This window comes from Phalacrocorax carbo, chromosome 2, assembly GCF_963921805.1.
Source record: "Phalacrocorax carbo chromosome 2, bPhaCar2.1, whole genome shotgun sequence".
Classification (NCBI taxonomy): Eukaryota; Metazoa; Chordata; class Aves; order Suliformes; family Phalacrocoracidae; genus Phalacrocorax; species Phalacrocorax carbo.
In genome coordinates this window covers 23,676,665-23,697,701 of record NC_087514.1, presented here as the reverse complement: position 1 = coordinate 23,697,701, position 21,037 = coordinate 23,676,665, and positions in this window count along the sequence as shown.

The following is a 21,037-nucleotide window of genomic DNA, read 5'->3' as shown; positions in this document are numbered from 1 at the left end:
ACCTTTCTGAAAATATTTTATTCCAACACGTTCAAAATGAAACCTTTTGTTTTTCATATCTAAAAGCTTTTTCAAGTTTTACCTACATTTAAGTTAGTAAAAATCAGCCTATATCCCCAAATAAAACACACCATCTTTTGCCCTTGTGCCTGGTTCCCACACTTTGTTTCTTTGCTCATTTTCCACTTCAGCCAAAGGGTTCACAACCTCTGGCCCAGACCAGCCACAGACCTTATGGATCTTTAGTTCATCAGGTGAATGTAAAATACTGGTAATTTGTGAAGCTGAGCAAAATGGAGGATTTTTGCCTGTACTGGCCCAGCAACATTGTTGCCCTCACCAGGACATCTGGAGCAGAGCGCACACTGTCAGGGCAGGGCTCGGGGAGCCCTAATTAACACCTCCATTGGGTGGTGGTTAATTGGGTTAATTGGCGATCTGAGCCTTGAAGTGCAGAGCTGTGGTCACAGCCAGGCCTGAAGGCAAGGCCTGGCAGGGCACAGGCAGGTCTGGCTACCATTGCTATCCTGGAGCAAGGGAGAGCACAGGGCCTCACCACCATTTTAGGGCAATGCCAATGGGTGTTAGTACATGGCAGGCTGGGTTGGTGGCCAAAACAGCTCCACTTGGCAAGGGAAGAAGCTCCTGGAAGGGGAGGAGGTGGTGGCAGTGCCCATCCTGTTTCTGGGAGGAGAAGGGCACTGGGCAGGGTGGATCAATGCAGTGGGGCTGAGCAAAGTGAGAAGCCCCGGGGGGTGGTTTAGCTGAGACAGGAAGGACCTGGTGATGAGGAGTGACAGGGTGTGGGGGTGAGGGGCTTCTGGGAACAGAGGAAAGCATGTGCCTCTCTTGTTTAAACAGCCTCGGCACATGTGTAAGGACTTGTCCTTTGCAACTCCTCATATGTATGGGAGCAAGAAGTGAAGCAACAGTTTTCAAATAGCTGATGTGTACACAAAGAAAATCAGTCAAAATGCTAGAGGGATGATGCTTCCTCTTCCTCTCATCTCTCTTGTGAGGTATTACTGGTGTTGCCTTTTCCCTATGGAAATATATGGAGTTTTCTAGCAAATTCTGGGCAGAGGTAGCTGTGGAAAACTACAGCATCCATAGAGCAAGTGACAGTGGCAAATCCAAGTCGTCCCTGCCAGCTACCCATACAATGTCTGCCATGTTGCTGTGGGGAGGCTGGTGTTTTGTTTACATGGTGGAAACATGCAGAGGCCATAACAAACCACCTGCTATTCTTGTCACATCTGCCCCTTGCATATTCCTGCCCCTAAGACCCTTTCTGCACCTACAGCATTGGTTTAATGCCAGATAATGCCAGCAGGTGTCACTTCCATGGGGAGCTCTGTGAACATGCAGCAGAAAGATGGCACGAGCACTGAGAACTTTATCTGAAGTAAGCAAACAAGAGTCTAATAAAGAGCATGATTGTTACGTTTGGGTGCTAGCATCATCAGACTAGGTGTATTACTGAGTGTCTAACAGTCCAGACAGTGTAACTGTCACCAGAATACAGTTTCAGAAAAGATCTGATGCCTGCTGCTGCAGAAGATATACATGGCACTGGAAAAAGGTGGGCAGCCAATGCCATCAAGTGGGGTTTATATCAGTTCGGCTGCCTGCAGCAGACAGCAGGGAGGGATGGAGATGGTGGAGGGAAAATGAAGCCAAAGGTATACTGCCGGGATGTTCAAGGAAATAGTAGATACAAAGTCTCAATAAAAGGCCATAGAGAATAACCTTTCTTCATACCCCTGGTGCTTAGGACTTAGGTAGAATACTTGGGTGAAATCTGGCTAAACTGATTCCAGGTAGCGTTTGTCATCAGATTGTATCTGTGCTGGTGTGGGAATTGAAGCTGAGGTTTCCAGACTGTCCTGCACCGCAGTGTGCCTTTCAGGTGGTGAAGAGTACCCGTGAGCTTCCCAGCCACAATGCTGGAAGCTGGGCATGGTGCAGCTGAAGAGGATGCAGGCAGGACTGAGCTATGTTTGGTGTGAGACCCAGGGAAGTTTGAAGCCACCTTTTCATGCACCTTCTCCTTGCTCTCTCATCCTGCTCTAAGCCAAGAACATGAATGGTGAAGAAAAGAAGTCTTGGAGATACTGCTTCCATTTTACAAAGCCATGAAAATAAGAATTCTTTATTTAATTCTGACTATTCTGCAATAGTTTACTTCTGCTTTTGTATTTATTATCCTGCATACAAAGCCCTCAAAATCCTTGACTGTTTTCTTTCTAGTGGATATGGCTAAAATAGACACAGGGCAGCCCCAATGAGTCAACATGTGGCTACCCTGACCCATTGCTTCTGCTGAGATCTCAGCAATACGCGCAGCAGTTGTGAAACGCCTATCCTGCTTTACATGCAACCCCCAGCTTATTCTGGGATAACGTTCATGTGTAGACAAGCCAGGACAAGGCTGCAGTGCTAACCACCCTGTCTTTTTGTCTTCAGGAATTCTCCCTTGGGAGGGGAATACTTTATTTCCTCTTTAAAGGAGTTATTCTGATTCGTCCCAGTATCTTCACAAAAAGGGGGAGACTAGACACCAGGATTTGTGCAAAGTGAGGCGGGCTGGAACCAGAATAAGCAAATCAAACTCCCTTCATGTCAAGGTCCCACCTACCATTGTAAGATGGATCCAAAACAGAACAGTGAATGCGACTCCTCTCTAATGCCAGGGAAATTCAAATCCAGGTCCAACTGTAGAAACCTAGGAATGAGAGGTGAGGTAACATGACACTTCCCCTTGGGATGGCTGTGCGAAAGAATGCAGGAAGAAGGAAGAATTAACCCTGTCTGCATGCAAAGTGAGCCATGTTCCGCCCGCGCTCAAGTCCTGGGGGAAAGGCTCCCTTTGCACGTTCAAGATTTGAACATTATTCCTGTGCCCCAGGCAAGAAAGGGCACAATACATTTCTAATGAGTGGGATCTAGGGGCATGTGGAGTTCATTATGAATATTGCAGACCTTGCAATACTGATTGTGCTGGTATAGAGGATGCATAAAATAATAAACATTTTAGGAATGTTTCCTTTCATTTGATGAAAGAAAGTTAGTAAATAAGTTGCACTTAATATTTATTACACTTTTACAGGTGAGCCTTACCTATACTGCAATATTCGGTCAGTTGTTTGTGCTGGATTCAGAATGCATGCTGTCTGTGGTGACTAAAGGTGATCCTAGAACTCAGTACCGCTAATGCTTGCTTTACTGTCCCTTTTATCATCGTTTCATGTCATTTATACTACAATACAGAAGTGGCAAAGTGATTTTGGAGGCAAATACAGCAGCTATAACACTGTCACTCAGAGCTTCCATTAAAACATTTTTTGGAGAGGGAAGAGATGAAATTTGAAAGAGATGAAATTTGAAAAAAAAAAAGCCTGGGGCAATGGCTGATTTCCACTTCAGCAGACATCAGAGATGGGCAAGGGAATCTCAGCTATGGTACCATCTGAAAGCTGATGCTTTTAGTTCAGTAGCACCTAAGTGCCATACACCATCAGCGAAAGTTTTGTTCACTATTTATTTAGAGCCAGCACCTGTGATGTTCTGGTCTGGAGGCTACAGGAGTACCAGCTAATGCGAAAATGTAACACCTGATAATGCAAACAAATTCATTTCAGATACGAACACCTATTGCTTGACAGTGTTGTGTTTGCTGATAAAAGGCAGATATTTAGTCCTGAGTTTGCAGAGGTACTTGGTCAAAGCTGAAGAAGTGAAAAGCTCAGGTGGGAAGTGCTTCTGACATTAAAAACAGGACCTGCATACTGCATGAAACATTCCAGTATGGAAGGTTTAAAACATACGGTGACTTTACTTACTCCTACCTTTTGGATCAGTGACTATTGCAGTTAGCTGGAAAAAGCCCAAGGCAAAACACAGCCAAAACCATGGAGCTGCATATGGTTTTGACTCAAAACTGCAAAAATGCAGCCTTTCAATGGTTTGGGGAGTTGAAACCATAATTCCCTGCTCTCATAATCTGCTCCATAATTCCCATGGGGAAGGATACCCATCAGGAAACTCAGTCCTGCTGCACCCCTAGATTGGCCTTGGTTTGTTGGGAAGGGCTGCAAAGCTGTCAGGGGAGCTCAGCTGAGACATGGTGCTGGAACAGTGAACCCTGTAGCCGACCTCTAGAGAGGTCTCAGGTGGTTCTATTTAGAAGCTACACACCCAGTTTCTATCAAATTAGTTATAGCCCCCCATGGGCTTAGATCTAGGCCAGTTTTAAAATGATCGCAGAGCCTATTATATTTAAATATGTACTCCACTCACACAGCTCAAGTGGTAGCGGTGCCACTTCTAAACCAGGCCGATGACTAATCAAGGGCAGTTTGTACTAAAAAGTTAAAAAAAAGAATTGTGGCACATGTGTGTCTTCTAGATGAAGCCTTGTGTCACACGCTCTGCCAATGTAAGGCTCGGCAGCTCTGGGGTCAGTCTGGTCCCAAACTAGTCTGGCCATTAACCTGGTGACTATTTAAGGTCACTCTGATATTTTACCCAGCTCTAAGTACTAAAAGGCCCTATGTTATTGCAGCTATCTGACTGTAGGATTAAGGATACAGTTTATGTAATCTTAAGGATGATACTTTCTCATGCACATTGGTATGTTACACATGCAGGTGTCTCCACACGTAATTGACTCCACATATAAGTGCCATATGTCAAGCCCTTGTGTGAAATTGCCCTGGTTTCTAAAGGCGTGATGGGATTGATTACACCTGACTTCAGTGCTTACCATGCTTCTTGTCTCAGTTAGGCAACTGGCCCCGCTTTGTAGTTAGAGAGAAACAGGTGCTTAAAAGGTATTTTGCCTGATCTCTTTGGGACATCTGCACAAGGATGAGAGGAATCAAGTTCTGGACATGCTGATTTCTCTCCACTTACTATCAGAAGAGTCCAGCGTTTTGCTTTGGAGCAGCTGTCCTAGCACCCCAGCCTCCTGCTCCCTGTGTCACTCATGCCTCCCTGCATCCTTGACTGATCATAGCTTCCGCAGGAAGTACGTGTAGGCAGCAAATGCAGTCAGCCCCACAGCACACTCCTGGCTGATACACAGTGTGCTGCAACCAGAGATCCCATCTGGAGGTGGGGTTAGCTGCAAGGTACCTCTGTGGGAAGGGAAAAAGCTCAGTTATTTGTCATGGACAGCCAAGTGACTGGAAACTCAGTGACCCTGAATGTTCTTCATAAATGCAGCACAGGAACCATCACACACTAGTATGCTTTGCTATGATTTCTTTCTGTTTTTACAGACCCTTGTTATTTTAACTCTTTAGTGAGGAAGATTTCTCCTTCCTCTTTCTCTTCAGGCCTTTCAAGGTCTGCCCCGCACCCCTACTCCTGTCAGGGTGGCAGCCTGCCGAGCCATTTACAGCCGGGGCCGATCCCACCACATGCTTGGTTCACCCTGCCTGGCCATACCAGTCTTTTGCTGGAGGATGACTGGGGCTGCCCCAGCTCCAAGCTGCAGGGAAAGCCAGGACACGAGGGAAACTGGCCAGCAACCCAAACCTACCCTGGGACTGTGTACAAACAGATCTGGCAACGAGCCTGGCCTCCCAGGAGCTCCCAGGGAGAAAAACCACGATGAGCAAATATAAAATGCAAAGAGGGGAGGGTTAAGGAAACAGCCGAGCTTTTCAGATGATCTGAAGCAGAATCTAGTGGGTGTTTCAGTCCTTTCAGTTCCCTCTGAAAACCCTGGCTCACAGTGATAAGATCACATGGGTGCACAAGCCAGTTATTGCACAATTTTGTTCCAGACAGTTTAACAGGCTGTGCGGTTGTTTTTTAATATACACTGCCCCCTCTGGCTTTCTTCTCTGCTGCTGCTTTGCTGCCAGGTGCCGATCTCCTGCAGGAAGCGGGAGTGGATGCGGAAGGGTAGCAAGGGTGCAGAGAAGGGGATCGCGTCAGCTAGGGCATGCCATGTCCTCAGGCAGCATGGGAGAAAGTGGGAAGATGCTGGTTGGAGAAGCTGGCAAGCAAGTGGTGTCATTTCTGGAGTACAGGAGATGTAAGAAGATTTTTCTGCCTTGAAATGCAGTTCATATTCCTGCAACTGGCACCACATGGTGACAGGTTTCAAATTATTTGACTTCCATTTATTTTTGTTTCTTTCACGGTTTTGCTTAGCAATGTTACATAATCTCTAAGCAGGCTCTGATATTAACACCTCATTAAAATGAGCAGGGAACAGGATTCACACTGCTACGACTGCTGTGTTTGCTTAGAGACAGGTGTTCTCTGGGATGGCTGAACGAAAGTAGATTTTTATGGCGAAAACTATCTTTATAACAGATAGGGCTAAGAATAGACGAACTCCTTGGCTTGCACCCATCTTTCAAAGAGACATCCAGATGGGAATCCTGAGTCCAGTGAGTCAGACCGTCTGTGCAAGATGAGGGGGCAGAGGGCTACTTCTTTGCGAATCTTCTTGCTAGATAAGCAGGATTTAGAGAGCATTTTCACACCGCGAAGGCTCTCTGTGCTCCTTGAGGGTGCTGGGGGCACCTGTGCAGCAGGTTGTAGCTGTGTGCAAGACTGCAAGACAGCCCATCAGCACATCCCTCAGTGGGGGCTGCACATCGGTAGGGCCTTTGCACACTGGGAAAACTCTTCCAAGAAGGGAAACGTGATGGCACTGTTCCAGAAGAGGAAATGATATAGAGATACACACAAGTGTCTGAGGAAAGGTGCCTGTCCCTCCAATGGGTTCAGAATCATTTTTGTTCAAAGAAGAGAAGGGAGAAGGTGGTCCAACCAGTCTGAATTTGCCCCTTTTGCAAGGTTTTCGATTGCCTCCCCTTGCTGGCAGTTGGAAGGGCCGGCAAAAGCCAATATTTCTAAAGCAAAACTGGGCAAAAAACAAGGTGATGGGATGACTCTTTGAAGCTGCCTATTTGATATTTTTTCACACATGACAGGCATTAACCCTTACTTCATCGAATATACAAAAAATGAACTTTCTCTTGAAAGTATGGTATTTCTGAGCCAGCACAGAAGAGCTGGCCAGACAAACAGAACACTGAATTTAGTATTCTTTTCTTTCTTTTTTTTTCCCAAAGTATTTTTAAAGAATTAAGGATTACTGCCTTTGAATTAAGTGATTTTAGGAATCATCCCCCACGAAGGAACTAGATAATTCAGAAATGCCAGATGACCACTGCCAGAAACAATTTATTTTAAAGGCAGTACTTGTAAGAGTGAAGTGAGAATATAGAAATCCTCAATCTTACACCTCCAGGTTGACAGGTAAGTGAGATATCTGTTGAAGTTCCATCACTACAATAAAATGCAGCTCCTTGGGGTGCCATCAGCAAACTGGATCTTCATTAACCTCTGTATATAACTGCATTTTTGTAAATGCCAAATAGGATGAAAGACCTAAATTGTTGAAGGAAAACACAGCCACACTGCAGAAATTTTTTTCAAGCTGTTAAAATAAAAAAATATATATTTTATATGGATTCACCTACTCTTAAAATCAAAGCCTAAAGGAATGTCTTTGGTGCTCAGAGAAATGGCACAATATGTATCTTTCCCTCACTGCAGGATGGTAGGTTTCAGTAATGCGAACACTTAGAGTGCACAAAGCTAAATAAAAGGTATTGCATATCTCTTTGTGTGTGGGATTCATTCTTGATTCACATGGCAACTTAATTTATACCGTCTTTGTTATGTGAAACAAATCAGACCAGCTGTTCAGTGTCAGCAACTAGAAAATGCAGCTTTTGAGATTATGGAAACCAGTATTGTTCCTGTAGTATGCCATTACTGGTCCCACAGGAAGGTCTTTTCTATGGTAAGGAAAAATAGTACCTATGTGCACCATTTATTTTTAATTATTTTACAAAGAATGCTCTAACAGAAATATCCATGAGGCAAAGCAATCATAGAAATTTGTCCTTGTTTCTTCCCTATTATTAAATTTGTTAAGGAGGAGACCCACTGTGATCCGTCGTCCATTCTTCTGAGATGATAGTGTACCTGGCATACTGTGCATTGGTAAAGGATCACTTGCTATTTGTAAAGTGTTTTCTGATGCTCTCAGAGAAATGAGATATTATAGGATAAAGTGTTTATTCTATCTGATCTTGCTGTTATCCCTATAAATCCCAGAGGCAAATAACGCTGAACTTAGCAAATCAGTCCCTATCTATTAAGGATGACATTTCAGGGTTTGGTAGAGCAGCAAATTAATACTGCATTCTGGATGACTGGTTGAAGAGGTCTGATCATCTCTTTAGTTTCTCTGCTCGTGGATTTTAAATTTTCAATATCCAAGGATGCTAACAAACATAATATTCCCCAAAGCTACTCCTCTGTAATGTCATCTGTATAACCCAGTGCTGCATCATGAAACAAATGTACCTCTTCTGCATTCATAACATGACTTTTTCTTTTGCTTGCATTCTGTGTTTAGAACGACTAAGGTCCTGATCTATAACACAGCCTAATACCCATAGAAATGAATGGAAGTGAGGCAACTGTCTGCTTTGTGGTTCTCAATCTGGTTCCTTAATTTTCAGGTTAGCCTCATAGAGATCATCTGCTTGTATGGGAGGAGATGACTGTGTATCTGTCAGGAGCCATTGGTATAGTTATGTAACATGACGGAGTGAAACTTCTGGCAGGTATCAGTTTCACAGAAGTAAAAAAGAGAAATGCCTAATCCTCCAGCGAAACCATATACAGATACTCCCTTTTTCAGATTTTCCTCTAACCTTTATAGCTCACTTGTAGCGCGTCAAAGACTAGCTCTTAGACATGAGCACAGACTTGGATCTCATCAAATGCCACCTAAAACCACTGTGGATACAGGGGCCAGCAGATGGAACATGTTGTTCAGATGTTTCCAGAGGCTTTTGCAGAAGCCTCCCTTGGGCAGAGCTAGCCAGATATTTTCCTCAGTTAAAGATACTTCCGATGGAAACCTGTCTAGCTGCCAGTAAGTACTGGCATTTACCCAGCAGCAGATCAGGCAAACAAACAGTGCCCCCTCCCCTTCCCTGCAGTACCAAGTTGCAGAACACCTCTATCTGTAGAAATGGTCCAGAAAGTCTCTGTCGGACTGGTGCTGGTGAACCTCAAACCCAAAATTCACCTGGCTGCCCTGGTCTCTTCAATCTCCCTCTGGTGCTGTTGGTGGCAGATGAATGTTTCTCCACTTCCCTCTGGAAGCTTATGCTGGACCTTTCATTGAGCCGGTTATACCTTTGCTTATGATCAGCACTGATACAGAAACTGAGCCCTTAGCACGTGGGGCCAGCAGGAACAACCTCCCATCCCTGCTTTTGGAGGCCAGTGCCTCCTGTCTTCCTACCCTTGGTGTAGGTGATGCACTACCCCCAAAGGAGGGACTTCATCTACCTGTAGCACCTCTTTCTAGAAGCACAGCTCCTTCATCCAGTTATCCTTTGGAGCAAAGTCATCACCTCTGATCCTGAGGCCATACGTATGCTTTAGACTCGCCATAACACTCACCTCACCTATATTTAGAGATCCATGCATACTGATACTCTGCAATGTATTTACCAACACCATATTTATCAAAAAAGGACATTTTATTCTACAAAGAAGTAGAAAAAATGCAGCGTAAAAGAGTGGAGGAGAGTTTTGATTTACCAGTTGTAGAATTGCGTGGTGTTCAGCCACAAGGAGTAAACACAGAACTTACCACTTGCTTACGTAGGTAAGATAATATTAAAGGACTAAGCACTTTCCTACATAGAAAATATAATACTAAATGTTAGTAATTGCATTAGATCAGTCATGTAATTCTCCTAATTCTGTACATAAGCAATGTGACCCTAATTGCAAGTGCTCTAAATTTTAACAGAGTAGAGCTGCTCTGGGCTGACATTTCTGTTTAGATTATGCAGTGAGTTACGCTTAGACAAAAACTGTATTAAAAAGCTAAGTGGAATTTGACAAACCATCAAGATATGTTTTATGGGGAGAAAATGTATAAAATGAGTAATATTTATGCATAATTAAAACATATTTGCCAAATGCTGAGGAAACAGGGGAAATATTAATTAATAGTGCTTTTTACAGCAGAAAATTAATTGAAATTATTCAGAGTCCAATTCTGCTCTCCTTGTGCTGTGACTAATCTAATTGAGATGAATAGGCTACTTGTAGAATGAGAAACTACTCAGCATGACTAACTTTGGTGGAATCAAGCCCTCCATGAACATTATTAACCAGTTTTGAAATACAGCGCTCATTTTGTGTTCCTCTGCAGAAAGACAGGCAATTTTATCTACCCCTTCAGATTTCCAAGATGCCCAGAAAGGTTAAATTGTGCCAAGAAAAAAAAAACTAGCTATGAGATGCACAAAAGTTATTCTTACAGGTGTAAAATGGTCACTGTATGTATAAGAAGTGAAATCACATTTCCAAACTTCTCAAGAAGGCAGGACCTCTGCTAGGTTGTTACCCAAGTGAAGGCTTAGCACCCTCAGTGTCAAAGTGATGTATTAGGTTTTCTGGTGTCAGCTGATGACAGATAACGTAAAAGCACAGCTCAGGACTGTCTCCCAGATTTCTCAGGGCACTCATGTTCTGCAGCCATCTGCTGTACAGAGCTGATGCTCTCAGTGGTGTTCATTATGAGACATGGTTTTAAATCATTTAACATAACCACAGTCTGACAGACAGGAAGATGTTTATCCCCTTAGGGAAGATATCAACAAAAGCACATCTGGATGCAAAGCAAAGCTTTTGGATCCCGTCCTTGTGGCCTGACTCCATAACCGATGAAGTCAAACCTTTTTTTGCCTTCCAGAGGACTTTACCCTTTTGATCCAGAGACGTGTTAACAAAGATCAGAGAGTAGAGGTGGCATAGCAGATGGCACGTTGGCAGATCTCTGGATTTCCCCAAAAGGAAATCCTAATGCTGTTTCCAAGTCCTGCTTTTTGTTTTCTGGGTTGTGTGCAGGCAGTTCAGTCAGTCTCCAAGCAGAGAGGAGACATCTGCCTGACAGGTGCCCAGGCGTGCTGAGTTGTTGGTGCAGGTTCCAGATAATTATTGGTTTTCTCTCTGTATCTGACCTAAGGTAAGAACTTTTTCCTTGGTTCTAATATTACAAGAAAAACAAAATCCTTACATTATGGCTACTTATTAAGCTATTCTAATGTATTCAGTGTTGGTCTTTACATAATGAGCTCTTAAATAAAACTACAGACTTTCTGACAATCCAGTCTTCAGCACGTCTGCTAATGATGCTGTGGACCCACAGGAAGATAGCTAACCCAGAACAGGATGTCAAAATGTTCTGTGTTTACTGTCCCATATGTTCTACCACCTTAATGATAAAATGTTCTGCACTGCTGTTTAGAACATGACAACCAGTGTAATGCTGCCTACACTGGTCACCTGCCAGAATTTGGACCTCACTCTCACACTGGCCTATATGGTACTGCCACCACATGAAAGAAAGGGTCTGAGATATGATATAACCAAAGCATGACTTGTCTAAAGTTGCGAAAACCATTTCATAGTTTTATCCTCCAGCATACATAAGGCCTTAACTAAATGCATCAGGTCCCAGACACAGTGCGTATTCCTCCAAAAGTCCTAGGTCATAAGTATGTGCAAGAAGACAGAGAACGTAATATCTTGTCGTGCAAGACAGGAATTAATTTCACCTCCCATCTGAAAGGCAGGCATATAATTTATGCTATGATCTAGGATCCTGTGAACATCCGTGGAGAGGACCACCCCGAGGATGAGTCATCCCACCTACTCTAGACACCTCACTTAGGAGGGGGTGAGTCATCCGCGAGAGTGCCTATCTCTCTCCATTGATTGCAGAGGAGATGGAGACAGCCAACACACAGCAGCCACCCAGCTTCTCTGTGATTGGTGTTAGGTGAATTCTGCCTCAGCTGATGGGTGTCCGATAAAGGTGGACATGTCCTTCCATGTTGAGTGTGTGGGGTGATAAAGTTAGCACCGGTTGCTGGAATGAGGTCCAGATAACCTAGGTAGATTTTGTACTTTTCAGGGCTTTGTGTCTTTCCTTTGCGGAAAGGGCATGACACTTGCAGTCCCTTAGTTGCTACCACCCATCAGAAATGGGTCATTTTGCCTTTAAACTTGGATGGTTGGCATAGTGGGTAATGAGAGTTTAATTTAATGATAGCACTGAGGCTGAAATAGTTCCTTGGGGAATGTCTTTTTCCGTTTGATTTCTGTTCACAATTTATATACAAATTTGACTCCCTTCACTTGGCTAAGCCTGTGCTGCTCATCTTCAAGAGCTGCCTGTGGAAGTGTTTGTTGGACTGAAACCATTTACAGGAGAGACCTGCTCTTTACTGGGGCCTCATAAGTCCTTTCTAAATCGCTGACGTGTGCCTAGTAAAGGGAGGGTGGCCTTGTTGCTGGGCCCATGGTGCTTTCTTTATCTTTGTTCCCATCACACTCAGTGGGGCTGGCAGGGGAGATGCAGCACACGAACCATGTTCTGTTTGTATGCAGAACTTCTCTTTTCATTTACGTGCTGCTTATTTGGCCTCTGCCTAAAGCTAGTGTAATGCCCACATGTCTTAACAGAGTCAATGTTTTCATTTAGGACTCTGCAGCGTGTGGCAGGCACTGCTTTTTTCTTTTTAGCAGGTACTGTCTTGCATTTATCTGCATTGCATTTCCTGGGTCTTGTGTTGTCCTTTAGCTAGCTTGTTTTAGCTTCTTCGAAGCTCTTCACCACTATGGTCACAAGTTTACTTATTTGCGAACCTTTTTGACATCTGTGTTTATTCTTACCTGATCATCATCTCCCATAAACCACCAAGAAGCATAAAGTCTTAGTTCCAGGAAACCTGGTTGCATGGATGGTAGGAAGAATGCTTCTTATTCTGTGTGGATAATACAGGTATTGCCTTTCAACTGTGGTAGTAGTTTTCTTATTCTGATCACCTAATTCAGGCCAAATCAGTTACTACCATGTAGGTTATAAGAGCTTGTCCACAACATTATACCTTTTGGACCAACCAATGCCAGACAGTTTACATCACTTTGTGCTGATGCCATAGTCCAAAGCCTCTTAAGGAGGCCTATTTTCTTTTTAAGGGGCCTTAAGGAAAAGGGGACTAACATGAACATTTTATTTTAGCATCACATCTCAACTTGGGACCACTCATATGTTGACTTGAAGGTCATGCTTCACCTTCAAAATCCCTTTGCATAATTGTGCCAGGTTAGAACGTGAAGTCTTAATCAGGTAAGAACTGAGCCTGGGGAATAACTGCAAAGGACATTCCAGAGAAATATCCTACCATCCTTTAAATACCCTGCTGAATTTCTTGGCTCCTCTTGTGACTAAAGAGTGCTATCAAAGCCACATACCCCATATTGCAGTTTCTCTTTGGACAAATTATAATCCTTTTAGCTAAACATAAATGGTTTATGCATAATTTTTATTCATAAATATATTTTTTAAAAGCAGTTAAAATTCTGAGCTGTTTGTACTCTTGTAATTGATTCAAATAGCTTGTTTGGTTGATGGATGGCATATGCTTGCTTGTTAGACTGATAATTTGCACTGAGCTGTAATCCAGGAATCAGATGGTTAATTATTGCAGTTCTGTGCAGGAATTAATTGGGACACCAGGTGCTTGCTGTGTACATGGTAGGTAGAAGTTCCTGAGAACAAGATGCTTCTGTATGATTGTTGTCTTAGCTTGAAACTGTGTTGAATTCATTAGAGTGGAAAAAGAGTGGTATGGAGAACATCTTGAGAAGGCAAGATTATTAGCCTCTGGGCTGTTAGGTTGTTGTTTTGAGCTTTAAGGATATTTCCCTTTTTTCTCCCCTGTGTTTAAATATGAGTGAAACATCTGTGAAACATTTTCTCTGATATGCCACGAGTTTTTAGACAAGCCTTTCACATATCAAATCTTACTAGTCCTACCCATTATTTCCTTTAAACCTTTCCTTGTACATCTCAGCAACTGAATGCTAATTGTATGAAGGGAAGCTACCTGATTCATCATTCAGCCTTTCATTTTCTGACAAGGTTAGCCACCGGTGGCATATTTTCCAATAACTTCCTCAATCCTAATATCCTGTTCATGATATTCATACAGCTTCCAGTGCCCATGAAATAAGGAACTATAAAAAATAACCAGAAATCATGCTAGTATCTGTCACTTGCTATTCTTCTGTTTTACAAGCTTGTCATCCAGTTAGGGAACATAAGATACACTGTGTGACTAGTCCAATACCAGTAACAGACAGCAACTTGTCAAAATGAACATTTGCAGACAACTCACACATAAAAATGTTTTTTTCTGAAGTGTTTGAGAACACTTACAAATAACAATTACATCCAGGAAAGCCTGAGATTAGCATTCAAACCAACAAAGTCTAAACTTGTGTTTTTGACTGAGTATTATTTCATATTCTGCGTGTGATGTGTGCATGTTTATGTATAGGATTAACCATATGACTTCTTCACCCATCGGTGAAATAAATTAAAACACCAGCCTCTCAAATAGCAGTGCTTATACTATGCATTTTCTTTTCTCTGGTTCTCCTGCCCTGTAGAATCTGGGGTGACATTTTTATGGGTACATCAGAGGCACTTCGAACCAACCTCAGGCACTGAGGCCAACCCACCTTCTGGCCATTAAATTCTCTCAGCCTCAGAAACACAGCACCTTGTCAGGAAAGGTCCCTGGCCTGTCGTTGGTCCTGAACTACACCTGGAAAGTTTTTTGCATGCCAGGGAGTATTCAAGCAGTTTAACAGCAGCAACCATCTGGTTCCAGTGACCAGGACATTCCCTAACATTAGTTCACAGGGCTCACTGCCTCAAAAGCCCATGTTTTCCCCTTACAAATACCACAAGGAAGAATTTGCAGTGGAGCTTCACTGATGGAAAACTGAGGCATAAGGAAGGCCAGGCTCAGGGCAGGAAGAGTGTAATACCCATTTGGGCAGAGCAGAGAGCTGGACTGCTCTAAGATGTCAGTTCTCTGGCTGGCAAAAAAAAACAACCCCAAAACAGAACAAAAAAAACCAAACCCAAACAACCCCCAAACCACAAAAAACCTCAAATGTAAATCTCCTACTAAAATCTGCCTCTCCATCATAGTGCTTTAGCAAGACCTGCATGCCTTGAAGACTGCGCTTTGCCGGTGAATGTTCAGTGCTTGAAAAACCTGACTGCAGATCATTTGCTTAATGTTGTGCAGCAAAAACAGGAATGAAAACTACATCTTCAGAAACCTAAATGGGAGCCAAGGGACACAAGTTCCTTCTTGCAACCCAGCAGTACTAGGGCTCAGCTCAGGACCAAAAGTGAATCGTGCTCGTGGAACTGCAGAAGGACTGCTGAAATTCCATACAGACATCAGGATTAACATGAGAAAAAATGGTAAAATTTCAGTCCCCAGGTGGTCAGCCAGCTTGAAAAGGGCTGAAGGAGGAGAAAATGGTCTCCTTGCAGTCCTGACAGCAATGCAGAACCTGAACTCAAGGCCTTGAGGTGTTGGTGCAGGCTCAGCTGAATGGACGCTACAAAAGCGACGTGGCATCTTTGCTGAAAAATTATCTGAGCTGGTCTGAACTTGGTGTCCTGTATGGATAACACGTAATTCCCAGAGCTATACACTGACCGTGCTCACATAACTCCAGCATAGCGAGCACATATTGTTGACAAGCACTGATGGTCATATCTCAATGTTGAAAAATCAGAGTAAATATGAATGAGGCCCATAATACCACGAACAACCTGCTCCAGTTCTGGAGATGGGTGGATAAGATGAAATCCCACATCCTGAACTCACAGCACTTCTTTACAGTTCTCTGTTTTTCCTGCTTACCTTCTTTTGTCCTGGAACAGGCTGCACAGCAGCTTCTGCACCAGGGCAATTGCCTCTGCAGGGTGCGATGTGGAGTGCTAACCCCCTGAGCAGGCCATGCATTGCGTGGGGTTGTGCAGGGGTTGTGTAGGGGACAGGGAGCTGCCTGCAGCAGACTGAGCAGAGCTACGTTTACTTTGTCTTGCTGGAGGCAGGCTGTTCTCATTTGGGTGAAGGTGCAGCACCAACAGCTCCTTCATCCATGCCTCCAGCTGGGAAGCTATGGAGGAACTCAGTGCCAGGCCATGGAGCTCCAACATCAGCTACATCCAAAGCTGGGACCTCTGTCCCTTATAGGACTCTGTAACATATGCACTATAGGCCAGCCAGAGGCATGTAGGGACAAAGGGCCCCCCAAAGCAGGATTCCCAGAATGAGTGTGCCAAGCAGGGACCTCCCAAAGGTGGCCAGCAGGAAACATGTGAGACAGCTCTAGGGCCTGGATCCTGCCCATCATCATGATTTAAGATGTTCACAAAGGGAGAGATGAGCCTGCACTCAGGATTCGCTGCCCTTACTTCCCTCTTCCTCTTGACGTTAGGTGCTGAAACCTTTCTTCCAAAACCTAGACAAGAGAAGGTACCACGCCTTTCAGAAGGGAAGGGGTGCTTCTCCAGTCCTTTTCCAATAAAGTGCAAGCCCCTTTCAGAGGAGATTGAATCCCCAATCCCTAGAAGCCCTTGCCAACTGGGCTATCAGCTCCTCCAGTGGAGGAAGAGCCAGTGCTCCTAAATTCCTGTTTTACATGGTGTAATCAAGCACCTACTGGTCTAACAGGCATGAGAAGAAAAGTGGACATGACTGTGCCTGATGCTTAGGCACGTACCTCCCTGCCTTGAGGCAGGTTTATGGGGCCAGCCTCTTTGCCGCCATTTGGAACGTTTCTTGCATGAAGCTGCCTCTCCTTGCCCTGGGCAATGCCATCCTCCCAGCAGACACCTTTTGCCTGGGAGGCAGAAGGCTGCCTGTCTTCCCGACACCTCTCATCACCTCTCTTTACTTTCCGTTTATGCTGCAGTGGATTTCCATGGGGAAGTTTCATGGGCTTCCACACATTCTGCCCCCAACTATTAGTCTCTGGGGTGAACAACTGTCAGCTGCAGCCCCGTGGGTTTAATCACCTGCCTTGGCAAGTGCCAGTAGATATTTAGGTCAGTTGATTGCAAAAGCTTGCAGAGTTGGGTTTCTAGCTGCAGGTTGGGTCTCCAACAGCAGCAGCAAGGGACAGGAGCTGCCTCTTGGAGCATGGCACCACCAAAAGCTCTCTTCCTGGAGATTTGTGAGAGCAGCTTGAGACCAAGCTTTTAGGTAGGAGGTCTGGGTAAAACCCAGCCTATTTCTCATTCATGTGTGTAGCTAGTTACATCATAGAAAATAGATTAAATATGACCCAGATTTACCCTGGCATAAAAGCAGGTAGAAGCAGTTACAGCAACAGTGATCCCTGGCAGGGAAGACAGCAAAATGATGCAGCCCTATGGAAGGATACTGCAGCTGTACACAGTCACTGCTCTGTACTGCTTTGCAGGGAGGAGGCTGAGGAGGGTGAGCAGGGCTGACAGGCAGAGGAGACCACACAGGCCCTGGCTTCTGAGTCAGAGTAACCCTCAGCAGCATCTGCCAGGAGGAGCCTTCTGATACCAGAAACCATCACAGTGAGGTCCTCAAGGACTGGTTGTGACAACCAGGCAGCAAAAGGAAAGGTGCAAAACTGGCCATACTGTAATGTAAAAGCTTCTTTCTCCCGGGGCAGGGAAGTTCAGTGAGAAAAAGTATGCTGGCACTTTAGATTCCCTTCATACTTTGGGGAGAGCAGAGCTGCTGTTGTCCCCAGGCCCTGACCCTACCAGGTACCCTGGTGAGTGTTGAAACACCTTTATTCAAACCCTAATAATAGTTTGTTTTCTTGCCCAACCTTTAACATTTTGTAGTAGTTGCTAGTGTTATACCTCTGATTGCTTAGGCTTTCTTTGGTACACTGATGATGTAAAGCATTACACAACCACCTGTGAGTGTGTATGGAGAAGTGACCAGAAAGGCACCTCTTCTCTTAGCACTGAAATGCTGAATATTAATGCTGGTCTGCATCTAAACACCATGAGTAATGATAATAAGAATGAAATCTCATTAATGGTGTGTGAACTGACAGCTGAGACCATGGGGCTACCTCCTCATCCTGAGGTGACTGGGTTCAGGCGCTGGAAGAAGACTGGGCTGGCAAGCTGCAGGATCAGGACTCTCTACTTCAGGAGAGCAGATCTGGGCTTGTTCAGGGAATTGCTTGGAAGAGTTGCCTTGGAAGCTGCCACAAGGGAAAAAGCTGCCCATAAGCTGGCTAATTTTTGAAGAAAATACTGAGGGCTGAGGAGCAAACTGTCCTGTTGGGCAGTGGGACCAGGAACTTCAGAAGGTCCACTTGCCTGAACAAGGAGCTTTTGAATTAAGCAAAGTGCAAAGAAGTGCACTGGGAGTGCAAAGAAGACGTGGAAAAATGGACAGACAGCAAATGAAGAGTGTAAAAGAACTGCTTGGGGATCTAGGAACAAAATCAGGAAGGTCAAAGACCCTTTGGTGGTAAAATTAGCTAGGGATGTAAAGGGTAGGAAGAAGCATGCTATTAACAAAAAGAAGTTCAGAAAGAAGTTCAGGAGTTCATGGAGGTGAAGAAGAGTATGAGCCAACAGTTTCTTCTCTGTGCAGGTAACGCAAACTGCATACTGAACTGCAGTAGGAGGAGTGGACCCAGCAGATCAGAGGGAGTTATTGCTCCGTTCACTCTGCTCTGGTGAGACACTCCTGTCTTGGAATTTTTTAGGACTTGCCCAGGCAAAGCCATAGCTGACCTGATCTAGACTTAGTGGCAGTTCTGCTTGAGCAGGTGGCTGGACAAACAACCTCCTGAGGTCTCTTCCTACTGTGTCTTTTGTGTTTTCTTGATTAGACCTGCCTGTGAAAGAAATGGATGTTAATTCCTTCTGGAGACACCTACGCTGGGCTGTCCCAGCTGTGATTGCTGTCATTGCTGCATGTTGTCATTCTGACCCTGCTGTCTTGGCTGCTCCTTCACCGGTGAGGAGCACTGAAGATGGTGGTCTGACTGCTTAGCCAAAACCAACTGTATTTGAGGCTCCTGAGACATGACTATGATTTGGTGGCTGAAGCTTTAGACTTTGGGGACCCAGACTCTTGGCCGCCCCTGGTGACTGTTGTTGGCTCTGTGCTGCTCTCCTTGTGTGGGGGCTGTGGACTGTCCTGTCTTGTGTCACCCTTGGTGCCCTGCTCTTGGCCTGGCTGAGCCACCAGCCTTGCCTGTGCTTTGACAACAAGCTCCTTCTGACCTAAAATAGCTGCCACAACCCATCTCCAGGAGAAATGTACTCATGCAGAAAGCCCGAGGCTCACTGAGGCATGTGGTCCCATTCAAGCTGATTGGTTTCTCCATCTGGGTGGGAGCAAGCAGTTATAGGACAGGTTGATGGGTGCTAGTCATGAGAAACCTGGACGCCATGCTGACCCCAGTGGGGCCTTGGCCACCTGATAGTGCTGGGCTCTGGCGTGGAGGTGTCCACGGGGCTGGCCAACAAGGAGCTGCACAGAAAGCACCACTGGTGGGGTGGCTTTGGGGTAACATGGCTAAAAATGGGACTTGTGGTGGTGGCCAGGCATGGCAAACAGGACACCCCTCTCAGGACCGTGCTATTCCAGGGCAAGATTTTCCATCTTCCTCTGACATGTCCACTGAGCACCCAGCATGGGCACGCTGCTGCACTGGGGGTCAAAATGATGAATCTGACCTGGTTAGCCCCACTACCTCTCCTCACCTGGCTGATTTCATAGGTTTGCTCTGCCTTTGTTGCTTCTATTCTTACTGCTCCTTCTCTCTGTGCTTTTGCCTTATTTTGGCTACAGCAGCAGCAGTTGTTAATTTTATTTGTTTGCCACGTATGGAGAAGGCGGCAGGAGGAGCTGAGGGAAGTGTGCCTGAGCATGCAAGTGTGTGTACGTGTACTTGTGTGTGTGTGTGTGTGTGTGTGTGTGTGTGTGAACACATCTCCAACGCCCAAGCAGAAGCAGCCTGGTTCCTCCTTGGCTGCCTCTCGTCAGAAAGAGGAGAAGAAAGTGCCAAATCTCATCTCAGCAAGGGAGCTGCTAGTCAGGAAGCTGGAAACATTCCCTCTCTTCAGAGCACTGAAGAAAGCAAGAAAGAGCCTTATTCAAGTTTTTCACGGCTCCCTTGCATCTTCAGAGAGCTGAAGTAATTTCTCCCAGAAAGTGCGATGTTTATTACGATGGTGAATGAGGTGGGGAACTTGCCTGGTATTTAAAGCAGGCCACAACTGGATGGACTGGATCCAGCTGTCAGGCACTTCCAGAGCAAACACGTTGAACTCCACCGAGATGGGTAGGTGAGGTAGGATTACCCCTTTTGCAGAGCCTTCCTTTACCACACTGGGAACATCCCTGGATAGTCTTAATTCAGGGTTTAGACACTGTAATTTAAAAACTATGGGAAAATCTCCTTCATGCTGAATGCCAGCAAGAAATAAGAGATGTAATTTTCTCTACTTGGGGAGCCTTTATAATCTTTCCCCACAATAAAGAAATAAAATAAGCAAGACAGCACTGCACAGACAGGGAAATAATACAAGTGCTTTCATCACATAAGTCATCTTGATTTATGTGCCATAAATCAGAAATGTGAGCTCAATTGTTGGCTGGGACCTCAGCACTGGTGGTTGTTCACCATCTGAATTTACCCATGCAAGAAAATCCCATGGCTTAGTAGTAAATTTTTTTCCACTTGAGCAGAGACAAGCAAGCCTGGACATCAGGCTGGCCTGGCCTTCCTGTTCTATGTTAGCATGTGCTGTGAAATAGTTGGGATGAGGCTACTTTGGATTATGTTGTCCTACAGAAAAAAACCTTCAAAACTAAGATGAAGTTCTCAGGAGTTCTCCCTGTGGCTGGTGCTGTGGGTGGTGCTGACAGGCAGTGCTCACGCTGGGACCAGAACACCAGAAAACAAAGCACTTGAGATCCTCTTTTAATATGATGTGTAAAGGCAGGTTGTACTCTTCATCGGTGTAGTCCCTTGAGGGGATGACCTCAAATGTGGTATTAAGCGTGTG